This window comes from Macrobrachium nipponense, chromosome 19 (genome assembly GCF_015104395.2).
Source record: "Macrobrachium nipponense isolate FS-2020 chromosome 19, ASM1510439v2, whole genome shotgun sequence".
Lineage (NCBI taxonomy): Eukaryota > Metazoa > Arthropoda > Malacostraca > Decapoda > Palaemonidae > Macrobrachium > Macrobrachium nipponense.
Genome location: NC_061088.1, coordinates 38,234,346 through 38,250,234, shown reverse-complemented (window position 1 = coordinate 38,250,234; position 15,889 = coordinate 38,234,346).

Below are 15,889 nucleotides of genomic sequence, written 5' to 3'. Positions count from 1 at the left end.
ATCCCAATCATCCACAAGACCCAAATATTCCATTAAGAACAACAAAACAAATTACCCCTCAAACCAACAGTCCTTATCACTGCAGAAAAGGACCAATAGAATTACAAAACCAGAAATTTCTAAAGCTAGATCAAATACTTCTGAACCAATAATTAACATTACCAAACATGCTTCGTCTTGTGGTTGTAATGAGTGCTTTGTAAGTACATATAACCAACTAACTACCAAGACAGAGCCCTCTTGATTTGAGACTGCCTTGACGGAGTTACGCATTTCCAACCTATGGTGAAAAAATGCGTAGCGGGCAAGAGGGCTTTCGAACTGGGAGAATTATCTCCTAGTTTTAATCTAAATGTCTCATTTTTCATTACTTGACTCATCATTCCATCTCTTACTTTCTTTCGCTCTGTTACTCCCCCTAGCTGTCCTCCTCCTCTTCACTAAAACCCTCGTGTAGGTTGGGAAGGAGCTGGGTCTCTGAACTTAGGCTTTACCTTGATCCAAATGGCAGGGACTATAGCGGTTGTCCGCGCTCGATTATGTTTAGACCTTGAGGATATTGATGTGATTCCACATCAATATTTATTAGGGCGGGCGGACTACATGTGGGGACTTGCCTACGGAATCAGGGGAGTATAGTCTCCACGGTAGGACTCTCGGCAATTTATCCGGATTGCCCTCTAAAATAACATGAGTGGGGATGATTGCATACTAGCTATGCCCTCGGTCCTATCAAGCGGGTTCTGCTTACACTTGAGCCAATCATGTTATGTTAGAGCCATCCCTTTCGGGGTAGGGTAGGGAGTGGACATATGGGAATTGGTCTCTGCTGTGTGGTCTTGGTGAGGGGGAAGTCTTTGAGAGGAGGCCCAGTTTTTACCATGGCTTGCAGTTGGTTTCTCTGTAATTTCAAAAAAAAAAAAAAAAAACGAAAAATGGAATATGACTCTAGAACTCAGTCCCCCGGAAAATGTGACCCATGACACTAGAGACGACTTCGGCTTGTTTAAATAAGGAAAGCTCTGTTGACAACCTCGGCAATAAAAAGGATTCCTCCAACAATACTTCTCTGACCAATGTTGTTAAAGACAATTTATCGCACTGGTGGAAAATAATTCTAGTAGTAACAGTAATACTTTACTCTCTGGTTCTGGCTCATTACCAGATACAACAAAAAATCTGAAAATTCTCCACTTAAAAAACATACCAATTGGTTGTAGCTATGACATAATTCATGAAGCCTTCTGTAGATTTGGGGCAATCAAAGAAATTTTAATGGAGCTTAATGGTAGTAAAGGATTTTGGGAAGCTTGGATATCATTTTCAAGTTTTGAGATTGCTTTAGAAGCAATAAAAATTTAGAGAGCATAAGAATAATTGACAATTGTTTGATTTCTGGGGCTCTATGTGATAAAGCAACCAAGACACCTAGAGGTATATAAACCAGAAGAATGGTTGGAAAAAGAAATAGAGCATGGACTTCCAGAAGTAAGAACCCCAAGCCCCCAACATGGATAATTGCAACTGGGAAGATAGAAAATATAACTATTATAAGATGAGTAAATTTATACAAAAAAAAGTTGGTTTAATTAAAAGTAAGGATATTAGTAGATAACGGTAAGCAATCTGTTTTGATTAATGCAAAATCAGATACTCAAGCTGCACATGCTTTGTGGCATGAATATTGCAGAAATTGATCCTATTAGGATATTAAACCACATATGAGCTTCAGCTATGGTAGAGGAGTCAGTTTTTGATAAAGATCTATATGAATTTTCAGAACCAGAAATTCTGGACATGTGCTGATAATGTTTGGAAAGTAAGTAAGATCCCTCAAACAAGCATGGTAGTTTTAAACATTTTGAAACCCCTGTCATACCAGATCATATAATTATTGAGAATGAAAAGTACGTGTTCGAGAATATAAACCTAGGCCTTTACAATGCTTTAATTGTTTCAAGTACGGTCACCCTTCCCGGTACTGCAATAATACGAAGATCTGTATTAACTGTTCTTCGTTAGAACATGGCCAATGCAACAGAGGATACAACCTGTGCAAACTGTAAAGATCATCATAAATCAAATGATAAATTTGTAGAGAATACAAGAAAGAAGAAGCTGCCATCTTGAAAGCAAATGCTGAACTATTAGTGTAGGTTATCTAAAGCATTTACTCGATCGACAACTTAATTTTGCTCAAGCGGTTAAGATGCCACCAAAGATTATAATCCACTACCCCTTACTACCAACAGGGGGACCAGTGGTAGCACCTGGCCCGTCAGGTGCATCTCCCTTAGTGGTAGTAGCCCAGCCATCTGGGTCAGTGCTCAGCTTTATAAAAGCCAGAGCACAAACCTCCAGAGAGGTCAAGAATGGTTTCCAACCACCACAAAAGTAGTTAGTCACTGATAGGAGCACCTCTCCTAGAGGTAGTAGCCCAGCCTTCTGGCCAAGTGCTCGAACTGTTGAAGTTCTAGCACAATCCTCCAAGGAAGCCAATGTGGCTTCCACCACCTCAAATGTATTGTCTCAGGCAGAATCTCTACCTGATTTGATGGAGATTAGAAAACAAGATCTTCCAAAGAGGAAAAGGTCCCCATCCTCCCTCACCTTCATCCAAATCAGGTAAGTCCCTACTGCTCATGATCCCAAGGTTGACTTGTATAAAGATCACAGAAAGAAAGAAAGAAGAGCGGTGGCCTAGTAAAGCCTTCCATCTCCAGGCCTTACATGGCTTCATCTGAAAAGTCCCAAAAGACAAATGAGACAAAGAAAAATAATAAACAAAAGATAATGTCCTATTATCCAGTGGAATTGCAGAGGTCTAAGTACTAGCATTGAGCAAATAAAAACTTTAACCAGGGACTTGGACACGAAGATAATTTGTCTACAGGAAACCAAGATCAGTGACAAACCATTTAATCCTGGACTCAATTATCATTTTTGTAGATCCCCTCCTTTGCAAGGTGCAAGAGCTCAAGGTGGTACAGGTTTTATTATTCACAAATCTGTAAAATTTGAAACAATCCCACTCAATACACCACTACAGGCATGTGCAGTTAGAACTCATATCGGAAAAAAAATTACTTTATGCTCGCTATATATTGAACCATCTGTTTAGAACTTTTCCTCTTAGATCATGCTGGGAATCCAAGAAGGCTTAGCCTTTCTGACCTCCAAGACCTGATCAATCAGCTTCCTGCCCCTTTTATTTTGATGGGTGATTTTAATGCAAAGCATACTTTATGGGGTGGAAATGTATTGCGATAGATGGGGTAATCTTGTTGAAGAATTAATCGACAACAATGATGTAATACTAATGAATGATGGTTCTCCAACTAGGTATGATGTATTCCACAACTCTACATCAGCCTTGATTTGTCAATCTGTTCCTCATCCATTCGATTGGACTACCTTTGGTCAGTAAATGACACCTACATGGCAGTGACCATTGGCCAATAATGTTAAAATATGTCCATAAATCTTCCTTCTCAGTGTCCACCAAAATGGAAGATAGGAACGAGGCAGTGACTGGGCAGCTTATGAAAAGTGTTCACACACCTGATAAAGAGTATGATGAATTTACATCTCCAGTTGCATGCCTTATCAAACATCTTTGAAAATATTATTGATGATAATGCTATCAAAGTTTACTACCTAAAACATGCGGTTTACCTCATCGCCCTGTAGTTCCTTGGTGGAGTAAAGAATGTGCCAACGCAAGAAAAGTGACCGAACTTGCTTCAGAAGATACTTGAGAACAAACTATGTAGCAGATAGAATAGCGTACCTCAGAGCCTGTGCCAAACAAAAAAGAACTTTTAAAAAAGCAAAGAGAGCATCTTGGAAGAAATATATATCTAATATTAATACCAAAACTCCTCAAAGGAAATATGGGACAAGATTAGAAAACTTCAAGGCAAATTCGGTCGCCTAAGCCTCTACCATATTAAGGGAAAATAATAGATATATATCTGACCCCAAAGATGTAGCAGAGGTTCTTGCAAAGCACTTTGCCCATGTATCAAGTGCTGACAACTATTCCCCAGCATTTCAACAAATTAGAGCATCAACATCTGTTGTTCCTCCTGCTTCTTCAAATACTGAAGCTTTTAACCTGCCTTTTAGTATGGAGGAGATGCAAAATGCTATCTCTAGCTCTTCTTTAACTGCCCCAGTGAGGATGGCATCCGGTATGAAATGATATCACATCTTCCAGTGGATACCAAGGAATTTTATTAGAAACCTTTAATGGACTATGGCTTCCCATACATCTCCTGATTCCTGGCATACATCAATTGTAATTCCAGGCCACAAGTCTGGTAAAGACCCAGAACTGCCATCTAGTTATAGGCCCATATCCTTGACCAGTTGGCATATGCAAATTATTTGAGAGAATGATCAACAACAGACTTGTGTGGTATCTAGAATCAAAAAATCTTTTATCTAACAGGGAGGCAGTTGGTTTTAGGAAGACCGAAGTACTCTAGACCCTTTGCTGATGTTATCAAGGAAAGTTTCAAAATGCTTTTCTAACCAAAACCAGGTGGTGGGTGTCTTTTTTGACCTCGAAAAAGCATATGACACGACCTGGAGGGGTGGTATTTTAAAGCAAATTGGCCTCGTGGGGTATAGGAGGAGATATGTTCTCTTTATTGAAGAATTTTTTATCAAACCGCTCAACTTAAAGTGAAGTAGGGTCAGAACTATCTTCATCCTACATGCAAGAAGAAGGTGTCCCCCAAGGCAGCGTATTGAGTGTGACCTTATTTGCTGTGCTATTAATAGTCTCATGAGTCACATACCTCCTGGCATACAAGGATCACTATTTGTCGATGACTTTGCAATTTACTGTAGTGGATCATCTGCACTACAAGCATGCCAAAATCTTCAAATTGCAATAAATGCTGCATCCGCATGGGCAAAATTCTCGTGGGATTCATGTTTTCACCTCAGAAGACCAAAGCCATTCGCTTTACTCGTACTCGTAAAAGGGAAGAGATCCCCACCATTTTCTTAAATGATTGATTGTATTTTGCCTTATGAGGATAATATCAAGTTTCTTGGAGTCATTTTCGACAAGAAAATGACATTTGGTCCCCATATAAATGACCTATCTATCAGGGTTAAGAAGTCACTGAACATTCTGAAAGTTGTATCGCATTATGATTGGGGTGGGGCTGATAGAACAACTTTGCTTGAGAATTTATACATCTTTGTGTCTGAGCAAGTTAGACTATGCATGCCAAATATATGGGTCAGCTGCAAAGACTTTACTTGGAAAACTTGATATTGTTCACAATGCTGGGCTTCGCATCTGCACAGGTGCTTACAGAACATCTCCCATTGACAGTCTCTATGTGGATTCTGGCATACCTCCCCTTTCCATTCGCAGAGAGGAGTTGAGTTTGAGGATATTTAGCTAGGTCCCTTGCGGTGAGAAACAATCCTAACTATAAATATGTTAGGGCGCCTTTAGATCGGGCTCCTAACAGAGCCCAGAGTGCCCAAGCCTTTGGAAGTACAGCTGAAAAATGATGCTAGAGAAGTAGGCTTGTTAACAGCACAGATAGCAGAGGTGGGATATCCCAAGTCTCCCCTTGGTGTAATCCACCTGTTAAAGTAGTTTTACGGCAGGAGGGAAAAAATACCTTACCTAGTAGGGTAATGAAAAGTGAGTTAAAAATCATGCTGCTCAACATCATGGGAAACATGTTTTACAGATGGCTCCAAATCGGCTGCAGGAGTTGGAAGTGCAGCTGTGGTGGGGGATACTGTTATTAGAAGGAAACTCCCATCCTCTTGTTCAGTATTTACTGCTGAGCTGTACGCAATAATTCTCGCAGTCCAACATATTTTTAAAAATGGCCACCAAAATAGTTTTTTATACAATTTTTTACGGATTCCAATAGTGTTTTACTCTCATTAAAACAAATTATGCCAGGCCATCATCTAGTACAAGAGGTGCAGGACTGGTTAGTACTTCTGCAATCTAGGAAGAGTATCAGTGTTCACTTCTGTTGGGTCCCTGCCCATGTTGGGGTGGATGGAAATGAACAAGTAGATAAGGCAGCAAAGGAAGCTTCAGGGCTAAGTAATCCATCCCCCTTTAGTATTCCTTACAAAGATCTTAAAAGTGAGATTCATCTTTACTGTAAAAATAAGTGGCAGGCTCGATGGTCTGAAACTGACCACCAATACAAAATTGAAACACATCCCCCACCCATGGTGGATAAATGGTCATCTTGTAATGCTACAAGTAGGAGGGATACCATTATTTTAACTAGGCTGCGTATTGGCCATACACATGCAACGCACAATTATTTAATGAAGAGTGGGGAAGGGAGACAGGCCCCTCACTGTAATACCTGTCAAGTGACAATGGATGTTAAGCATATTTTAGTTGATTGTCCTGTTTTTAATCTTCAGAGGAGGAACACATTTACTCCAGGACAAACCTTTGAGAGATATACTGGGGGAAAACTGTAATACCCTGAACTTGAGAAAATTTATACAAAGTATTGGGTTATATACGAGCTATAATTGATTTTTATTAATTTATTTATTTATTTGACCCTTTTAATCTTATTTATTCACATCTAGATTTTATTGTATGAAAGTGTTGCGATTGATATTAAAGGTTAAAATGGTACTAAATGGTGTGAGTATACAGATATTATGATTGAATGAATTTTGTTATATAGCGCTGAATGGCCTTTGATGCCCCAGTGCTTGGCTTAATGCCTAAATCCTATATTCAATTCAATACCAAGACAGAGGACACGGTACGAAATTGTATAGACAATTTTACTAAATTAAGGATGTGCCCTTTAACACGCCAACATGAGAACGATTTATGTTTTGAATCCTTAAAATACAAAAAGGAAATTATAAAATAAAAAATAGACATTAATATTCAATTATGAAAAACAAACAACTGCAGAATCTAATAACCAACATACAAATACAACGATTAAAAACCACAAATAAATTCAAATGCATATAAACTACGAGGCAAAGTAAAATCAGCAATCAATTTACAGAATTTAACACCAATTCCTCCCAATAATGGAATATAAAATTATTCAATGGCATATAAATGACCTCTTAACCCGACTACGTCTGGGTGAATTACAAAGAATCATACGAGACCACAACCCAATGTGCATATGTCTACAACATATAGGAAGCAACCCTACAAATATCCAACACTATAAAATTGCCTGTTATTCACCAACTGAAGGTGGAAAATTAGGCACAGCTATATACGTTCATAATAGCATAATATTTGAACCTTTCGACATACCATCTATGCCATACCAAACAACATCAATTAAACTGTATATGCCTGTTAAAAGTAAAATCACTATTTGTAATTTATATAACCAATCAAATTTCAAAGCAAATTTTAGTGATTTTTCTGAACTTTTTAGCAAAAGTATTCAGGAACCCCTACTTATAGTAGGAGATTTTAATGCACATAATCCATTATGGGATACTAATAACCCCACTGAAATATCCGGAATCAACATAGAAAAAGCTATAATGAAACACAACCTGTATTGTCTCAATGAAAATGAAGTTCCAACATATTTTTCAAATACACACCTAACCTTTTCCTCAATTGACATTTCATTGCGTTCAAATGATGTAGCCGAGAAATTTGAATGGAACGTCCTAGACGATTCATACACAAGTGACCATTTCCCAATCATTCTGAACTACTTAAGTAATATGAAAATACTTCCACCACCAAGATATAATATACAAAAAGCTAATTGAGATAAATATTTCCTATGCACTCGAAACATACCACCATTCCCACATAACGAAGATCACAATACTACATGTGAGTCCTTCTCAAATTTCGTAATAAATGCTGCAGATAAAAGTATTCCAAAAACCAAATCACATTCCACAAAATCCCCTGTCCCATGGTGGAATCCAACCTTAAGTAAAATAAAACATATATTGGGTCGCAATCTTAACACTCAAAACTAGCTTTAAATCTCTCAACAAAATGCCCTACAATATAAACATATTAAACAAAATAGTTATAACAAACATAACAATTAACCACATTAAACCACTATATAACAAATATACAGCCAAATTTAGAAAAACTGTAATAGCTGAAAAAATCGCATCATGGAAGGAATATGTCTCAAACATATTTTCGAACACATCCACAAGGGATATCTGGCAAAAGATAAGGAAAATCAATGGAAAACATATAGGACCTCCAAGAGGTGCAATACATTTAAATGGAAAAATATACCACGATACTTATGAAATATCAAATATAATTGGAAAGCATTTTGAGATCATCAGTGCTTACTCTAGCCTAGATATACATTTTCAAAATATCAAAAAACAAAAAGGAAATGTAATGCTCAATTTTGAAACTCTTGAAGACCTGGAATATAATTATATTTTCAACATGGATGAACTGGATAATGCCATCAACTCATGTCATCCCTCCGCACCAGGATATGATAAAATATCATTTGAAATGATAGAAAAATTAGCTGTTATAACTAAATCATACTAATTAAAATTTTATAATAGTATCTAGGTAAAACGTCTTCCCTGATAAATGGAAACATGCCATAATAATTCCAATAAATAAACCAGGAAAAGTTGCAAGCAATCCAGCCAATTACAGACCGATATCCCTAACAAGCTGCCTATACAAAATCTTAGAAAAATTGGTTAATGCACGATTAACGTATGTAATAACCAAAGAATCCATTTTAACACCAACACAATCAGGTTCAATAGCTGGCAAATCAACCCTAGATCCCTTAACACATTTAGAAGATCATATCAAAAAAGGCTTTGAACAAAAAAAGATTCAGAAAATATAACTAGCTATATTTTCTGATATAGAAAAAGCATATGACACAACATGGATGCATACAATCATGCAAAAACTCCACTCCAAGCGATTAAGAGGCCACTTTTTAACAAACAGAACTTTTCAAGTAAGAGTAGAAAATTCCTACTCCGTAACCTATAAACTGGAAGAAGGAATCCCTCAAGGTAGTGTCTTGAGCTGTACATTGTTTGCTTTAGCAATCAATGACATTACTTTAAATTTACCAAGCTGTGTAAAAAATACTTTCTATATTGACGACTTTGTTATTTACTATACGAGTAGCAATTTAAGATATGCTCAGAGAGTTCTCAATACTGCCATTTCAAATATATGTAGTTGGACAAATTCAGTTGGATTTCCATTTTCAACTGATAAAACCAAAGCAATCATCTTCTGCAAAGACAAAAGATGGCTGAAAAGCCAAACAATCAAACTTCACCTTTATAGCACAGAAATACAATTTTGTACAAAAATCAAATATCTAGGAGTGATATCTGATTAACTTTTAAATTGGAAAGAGCACATCAAACACATTAAAGCCAAGGGCATCAAAGCCCTTGCCATATTGAAAAAGTTATCACACACTAATTGGGGAGCAAAGCTAGACATTTTATTAATGATATATAAGGCAACAGTCTTATCCATAATAGATTACTGCTGTCCAATATACTCATCCACCTCAGAATCTGCATTAAAAACTCTCGATGCAGTGCACCATGAAGGCGTGCTATTTTGCACAGGAGCATTCCGATCGTCCCCCAACAAGCTCGCTTCTGGTAGAGGCAGGTGTGTTGCCCTTGAAACATCACCGTAATTTGATATCAATAAGAAGAGGTCTTTCACTGCAAGCAGGATCATCTCCTGCAGCTGACTGCTTTCCCAAAAAGAGCTAAATACCTAATGAACTACATAACATAAATTCAATTTTTCACCCACCTGTGAAGTTGTCACCACCATGGATGTTAAAACGAATAAAGATATGTACCTAAACATTCTGAGAAACATCAACCCACAACACAGATGCATGAACTTATCAATATATTTTGAAATATTTTTGAAGTTTGGAATATTTTGAAATGTTGAATATTTTCAAAATTCATAACAAAAAGTGGAACAGTGTTTTTGTGTAAAGTTGAAGGTGATATTTAGTGAATTATGATGCAATATCGGTGTCATTATGCTAAAAACAGGAAATTTTTATTGGATGGCTTCAACTCTACCTATTCATATATCTAATGTTATTAAGTCTTTCTGATCTAGCCTACTGCCTTCTTGGAAGATTGATTATCAGTGTCATTATACTAAAATCAGGAAATTTGGTTTTTGGAGGGTTCCCCCCCTACCCCGTCGGTGTTTCCCCAGGTTTTTGGAGCGCTGACCATTTCCCAAAATTTTTAAAGTGCAAAATATGACACTTATTCACCGAGTTAAAGATTTCTGAGTATACCATAGGTGGCCATGTTGTGCAGTTTGTTTTGGGCACAGTATGCACACACTCAGGTATAACATGGATTTTTAAGGCAATTTTTCTACTAATAGGTCGGTATTCACCCAACTCACCCTACATAATGAAAGGAAAAAATTCTAAAAGATTTTCTCTACCTTCCACGAGTCGAAAATGACGTTTTACAAAACCTTATTATTAATAGGGCTTAGTTTTTCCAGACCTCTGAGTCTTAAGTAGACTCTTGGGCTGGTTCTCTGGGATTAATCCTGAGAACAAAAATTAGACTTCTAAGAAACCAGTTTTATTTAAAAAGTTTATGATGTTGTTAACTGAAACATCTTTGCTTTCAGCAAGGATATTTTTCGTTTTTAAATTCTGTAGATAAATTGATCTTTGTTGGGTCCAATTTGTGCATTCAACAAGTAAATGTTGCATTGTCATGGGTGCTTGACATCTATTACACTTCACTTCCGTATGTGGTGTCGACACGAAGTGACCATGCGAGAATCTTGTGTGTCCTATACGTAGTCTTGTTAGGATTACCTCTTTTGATCTTTCTTTTTGTGAAGATGTCCTCCATGCATACACTTCAGTTTTTATACTTTTAAGCTTATTTGTGGTTGGCACCAAGGACCATTCTCCTTTCCAATCTTGGCATATCAATGGTTTGACAGATGCCATCCAGTCCGACACTGGGGCATGTGTAATTGTTGGAGGGATAGTGCAGGCTAATTTGGCAGCAGAGTGCATTTTCATTTCCTTTTATTCCCACGTGTGTTGGAATCCAACATATTTCCATTGATAATCCTGATTGGAGGAGTTGATGAATTTTTATTTGTATTTCTTGTACTATTTGGTTTACTGGTTTATACTGACTTGTAGCATCTATAGCACTACGTGAGTCACTGAAAAATAGTAGACACTTGCTTTTTTCTCCGGTATTATATCAAGAGCCATTTGTATGGCCGTGAGTTCGGCAGTAAATACTGATGATATTAAAGGTAGGCTTCTTTTGATTAATATATTTTTCGAATATGCAGATGCTCCTACTCCAATATTATTTTTGGAGCCGTCTGTATATACCATAAATTTGTCTCTTTTCTTCTAATGTGGTCCAAAGCATGTTGGCGGTATATTTCTGTACTAGTCCTTGTCTTTTAAGTAGGTAAGAGAGGAAGGTACATATTATTCGTTTTAACATCCATGGTGGTGACAATTCTATTGGTGGCTGAAAAATTGGATTTATGTTATGCAAGTTCATTAGGTATTTAGCTCTTTTTGGGAAAGAGCTAGTACTATAACGAATGTTTCTGGATTATAATTTTGAAAGCAGTCAGCTGCAGGAGATGATCCTGCTTGTAGTGAAAGGCCTCTTCGTAATGTTATTAAATTACGGTGATGTTTCAAGGGCAACACACCTGCCTCTACCAGAAGCGAGCTTGTTGGGGGACGATCGGAATGCTCCTGTGCAAAATAGCACGCCTTCATGGTGCACTGCATCGAGAGTTTTTAATGCAGATTCTGAGGTGGATGAGTATATTGGACAGCAGTAATCTATTATGGATAAGACTGTTGCCTTATATATCATTAATAAAATGTCTCGCTTTGTTCCTCAATTAGTGTGTGATAACTTTTTCAATATGGCTTTAATGTATTTGATCTGCTCTTTCCAATTTAAACGTTGATCAAATATCACTCCTAGATATTTTATTTTTGTACAAAATTGTATTTCAGTACTATATAGGTGAAGTTTGATTGTTTGGTTTTTCAGCCGTCTTTTGTCTTTGTAGAAGATGATTGCTTTGGTTTTATCAGTTGAAAATGGAAATCCAACTGAATTTGTCCAACTACATGTATTTGAAATGGCAGTATTGAGAACTCTCTGAGCATGTCTCAATTGCTACTCGTATAGTAAATAGCAAAGTCAACAACATATAAACTCTTTTTTACACCACTTGGTAAATTTATAGTAATGTCATTAATTGCTAGAGAAAACAATGTACAGCTCAAGATACTACCTTGAGGGATTCCTTCAAGTTTATAGGTTACTTTAAAAGTTCTGTTTGTTAAAAAGTTCTTAATAAATATTGGTAAGTGGCCTCTTAATCGCTTGGAGTGGAGTTTTTGCATGATGTTATGTTTCCATGTTGTGTCATTTGCTTTTTCTATATCAGAAAATATAGCTAGTTATATTTTCTGAATTTTTTTTTGTTCAAAGCCTTTTTTGATATGATCTAAATGTGTTAAGGGATCTAGGGTTGATTTGCCAGCTATTGAACCTGATTGTGTTGGCGTTAAAATGGATTCTTTGGTTATTACATACGTTAATCGTGCATTAACCAATTTTTCTAAGATTTTGTATAGGCAGCTTGTTAGGGATATCGGTCTGTAATTGGCTGGATTGCTTGCATCCTTTCCTGGTTTATTTATTGGAATTATTATGGCATGTTTCCATTTATCAGGGAAGACGTTTTACCTAGATACTATTATAAAATTTTAATAAGTATGATTTAGTTATAGCAACTAATTTTTCTATCATTTCAAATGATATTTTATCATATCCTGGTGCGGAGGGATGACATGAGTTGATGGCATTATCCAGTTCATCCATGTTAAAAATATAGTTATATTCCAGGTCTTCAAGAGTTTCAAAATTGAGTATTATATTTTCTTTTTGTTTTCTGATATTTTGAAAATGTGTATCTAGGCTGGAGTAAGCACTGATGTTTTCAAAATTTTTTCCCAATTATGTTTGATATTTCATAAGTATCATGGTATATTTTTCCATTTAAATGTATTGCACTTCTTGGAGGTCTTATATGTTTTCCATTGATTTTCCTTATCTTTTGCCAGATATCCCTTGTGGATGTGTTTGAAAATATATTTGAGACATATTCCTTCCATGATGCGATTTTTTCAGCTATTACCGTTTTTCTAAATTTGGCTGTATATTTGTTATATAGTGGTTTAATGTGGTTAATTGTTATGTTTGTTATAACTATTTTGTTTAATATGTTTATATTATAGGGCATTTTGTTGAGTGATTTAAGGCGAGTTTTGAGTCTGTTTAGATTGCGACCCAATATATGTTTTATTTTACTTAATGTTGTTAAGGTTGGATTCCAACATGGGACAGGGGATTTTGTGGAATATGATTTGGTTTTTGGAATACTTTTATCTGCAGCATTTATTATGAAGTGAAGGATTCACATGTAGTATTGTGATCTTCATTATGTGGGAATGGTGGTATGTTTCGTGTGTATAGGAAATATTTATCCCACTTAGCTTTTTGGATATTATATATTGTAGGTGGCAATATTTTGACATTACTTAAGTAGTTCAGAATGATTGGGAAATGGTCACTTGTGTATGAATGGTCTAGGACGTTCCATTCAAATTTCTCGGCTACATCATTTGAACATAATGAAATGTCAATTGAAGAAAAGGTTAGGTGTGTATTTGAAAAATATGTTGGAACTTCACTTTCATTGAGACAATACAGGTTGTGTTTCATTATAGTATTCTCTATGTTGATTCCGGATGTGTCAGTGGGGTTATTAATATCCCATAATGAATTATGTGCATTAAAATCTCCTACTATAAGTAGGGGTTCCTGTATACTTTTGCTAATAAGTTCAGAAAAATCACTGAAATTTGCATTGAAATTTGGTTGGTTATATAAATTACAAATAGTGATTTTACTTTTGTCAGGCATATACAGTTTAATTGATGTTATTTGATATGGCATAGATGGTATGTCAAAAGGTTCATATGTACGTAATGCTATTATGAACGTATATGGCTGTGCCTAATTTTCCACCTTCAGTTGGTGAATAACAGGCAATTTTATAGTGTTGGATATTTGTAGGGTTACTTCCTATATGTTGTAGACATGCACATTGGGTTGTGGTCTCGTATGATTCTTTGTAATTCACCCAGACGTAGTCGGGTTAAGAGACCATTTATATTCCATTGAATGATTTTATATTCCATTATTGGGAGGAATTGGTGTTAAATTCTGTAAATTGATAGCTGATTTTACTTTATCTCGTAGTTTATATGCATTTGAATTTATTTGTGGTTTTTTAATCGTTGCATTTGTATGTTGGTTATTAGATTCTGCAGTTGTTTGTTGTTCATAGTTGAATTTTAACAAGTCTATTTTTTATTTTATAATTTCCTTATTGTATTTTAAGGATTCAGAACATAATTCGTTCTCATGTTGGTGTGTTAAAGGGCACCTCCTTAATTTGGTAAAATTGTCTATATGTACTTACAAAGCATTCATTACAACCACAAGATAAAGCATGTTTGGTAATGTTAATTATTGGTTCAGAAGTTTTTGGTCTAGCTTTAGAAATTTCTGGTTTTGTAATTCTATTGTTCCTTTTCTGTAGTGATAAGGACTGTTGGTTTGAGGGGTTATTTGTTTTGTTGTTGTTAATGGGATATTTGGGTCTTGTGGATGGTTGGGGGGTGATAGTTATATTTTGGTTTGGTTTAATGGTATGATTTTCATTAGTATTATTTGATGGAAATTGTAAATAGTGATCTTTACTATCCAGATGTTGGCTGTTTGATTGAGATTGAGGGTAATTGTGTATTTCCACTTGTGATGAGGCTAGTTTAATATCTTTTTTAAAATGTTCTCCTGGTGTAGTTGGAGTTTCTCTGGATTGATTGTAATTTTCAATATTTACTTTTTTTCCCTTAGGTGGGGTTCTTTCTAGAATTCTTTTCTTTTTGCCAGTTCGATTATCATCATTATTTAATTCTTCTTCTATTGGAAGTTCTTTTCCATGGATAACTGAATCATCTATGTTAGTGGTGGTATTGGTTGTTGTAATATCATTTTTATTTTGGGTTTCAGTATTATTGGTATGTAATTTAGTTTTTATGTTTATATTATCTTGTTTGTTAGTGTGCTGCTTGATGTCTTGATTTTTAGTCACATTTGAAAAGGTGGGGGTTTTGGATGGATTATTAATGCCTCTTACTTTCAGCTCAAGTCTGGCTTCCATGACTGACATTCCTGTCCTATTTATTAACAACCGAAGTTCTGTGTTATATTGGTAAAATGAACACTCCTTAGATTTTGCGTGATGGGCTAGTTCACAATTAATACATTTTGATTGATTATAGTTCCAATTAGTGGTATGGTCATCTGATGCACAGACTGCACATATAGCCTTATTACGGCATCTTTTGTATGTGTGTCCATACCTTGAGCACTGTGTACATTGTAGTGGTTTAGGAACAAAAGGACGAACTTCTCTATTTTGTCCAAGAATTTTTATTTTAAATGGTAAGTCTTGGCCTGTAAATTTTATTTTGGCAATGTTGATATTTTTATTTTTATCTTTCCTACTTGAAATAGAGTATATTTCTAAATCGTGGATATTGTTATATATCTCAATTTTAGGGAGTCCAGCAATAGTTGTTTTGAAGGAAGCTCCTGCTCGCTATTGGGTAGGATGACTGTACCCCGTACATAATTCAATGTTTCGTGGCTTGTAATTATTACCTTTATATTATTTATTTCTGTTATACTTAAAAAGGCAGTG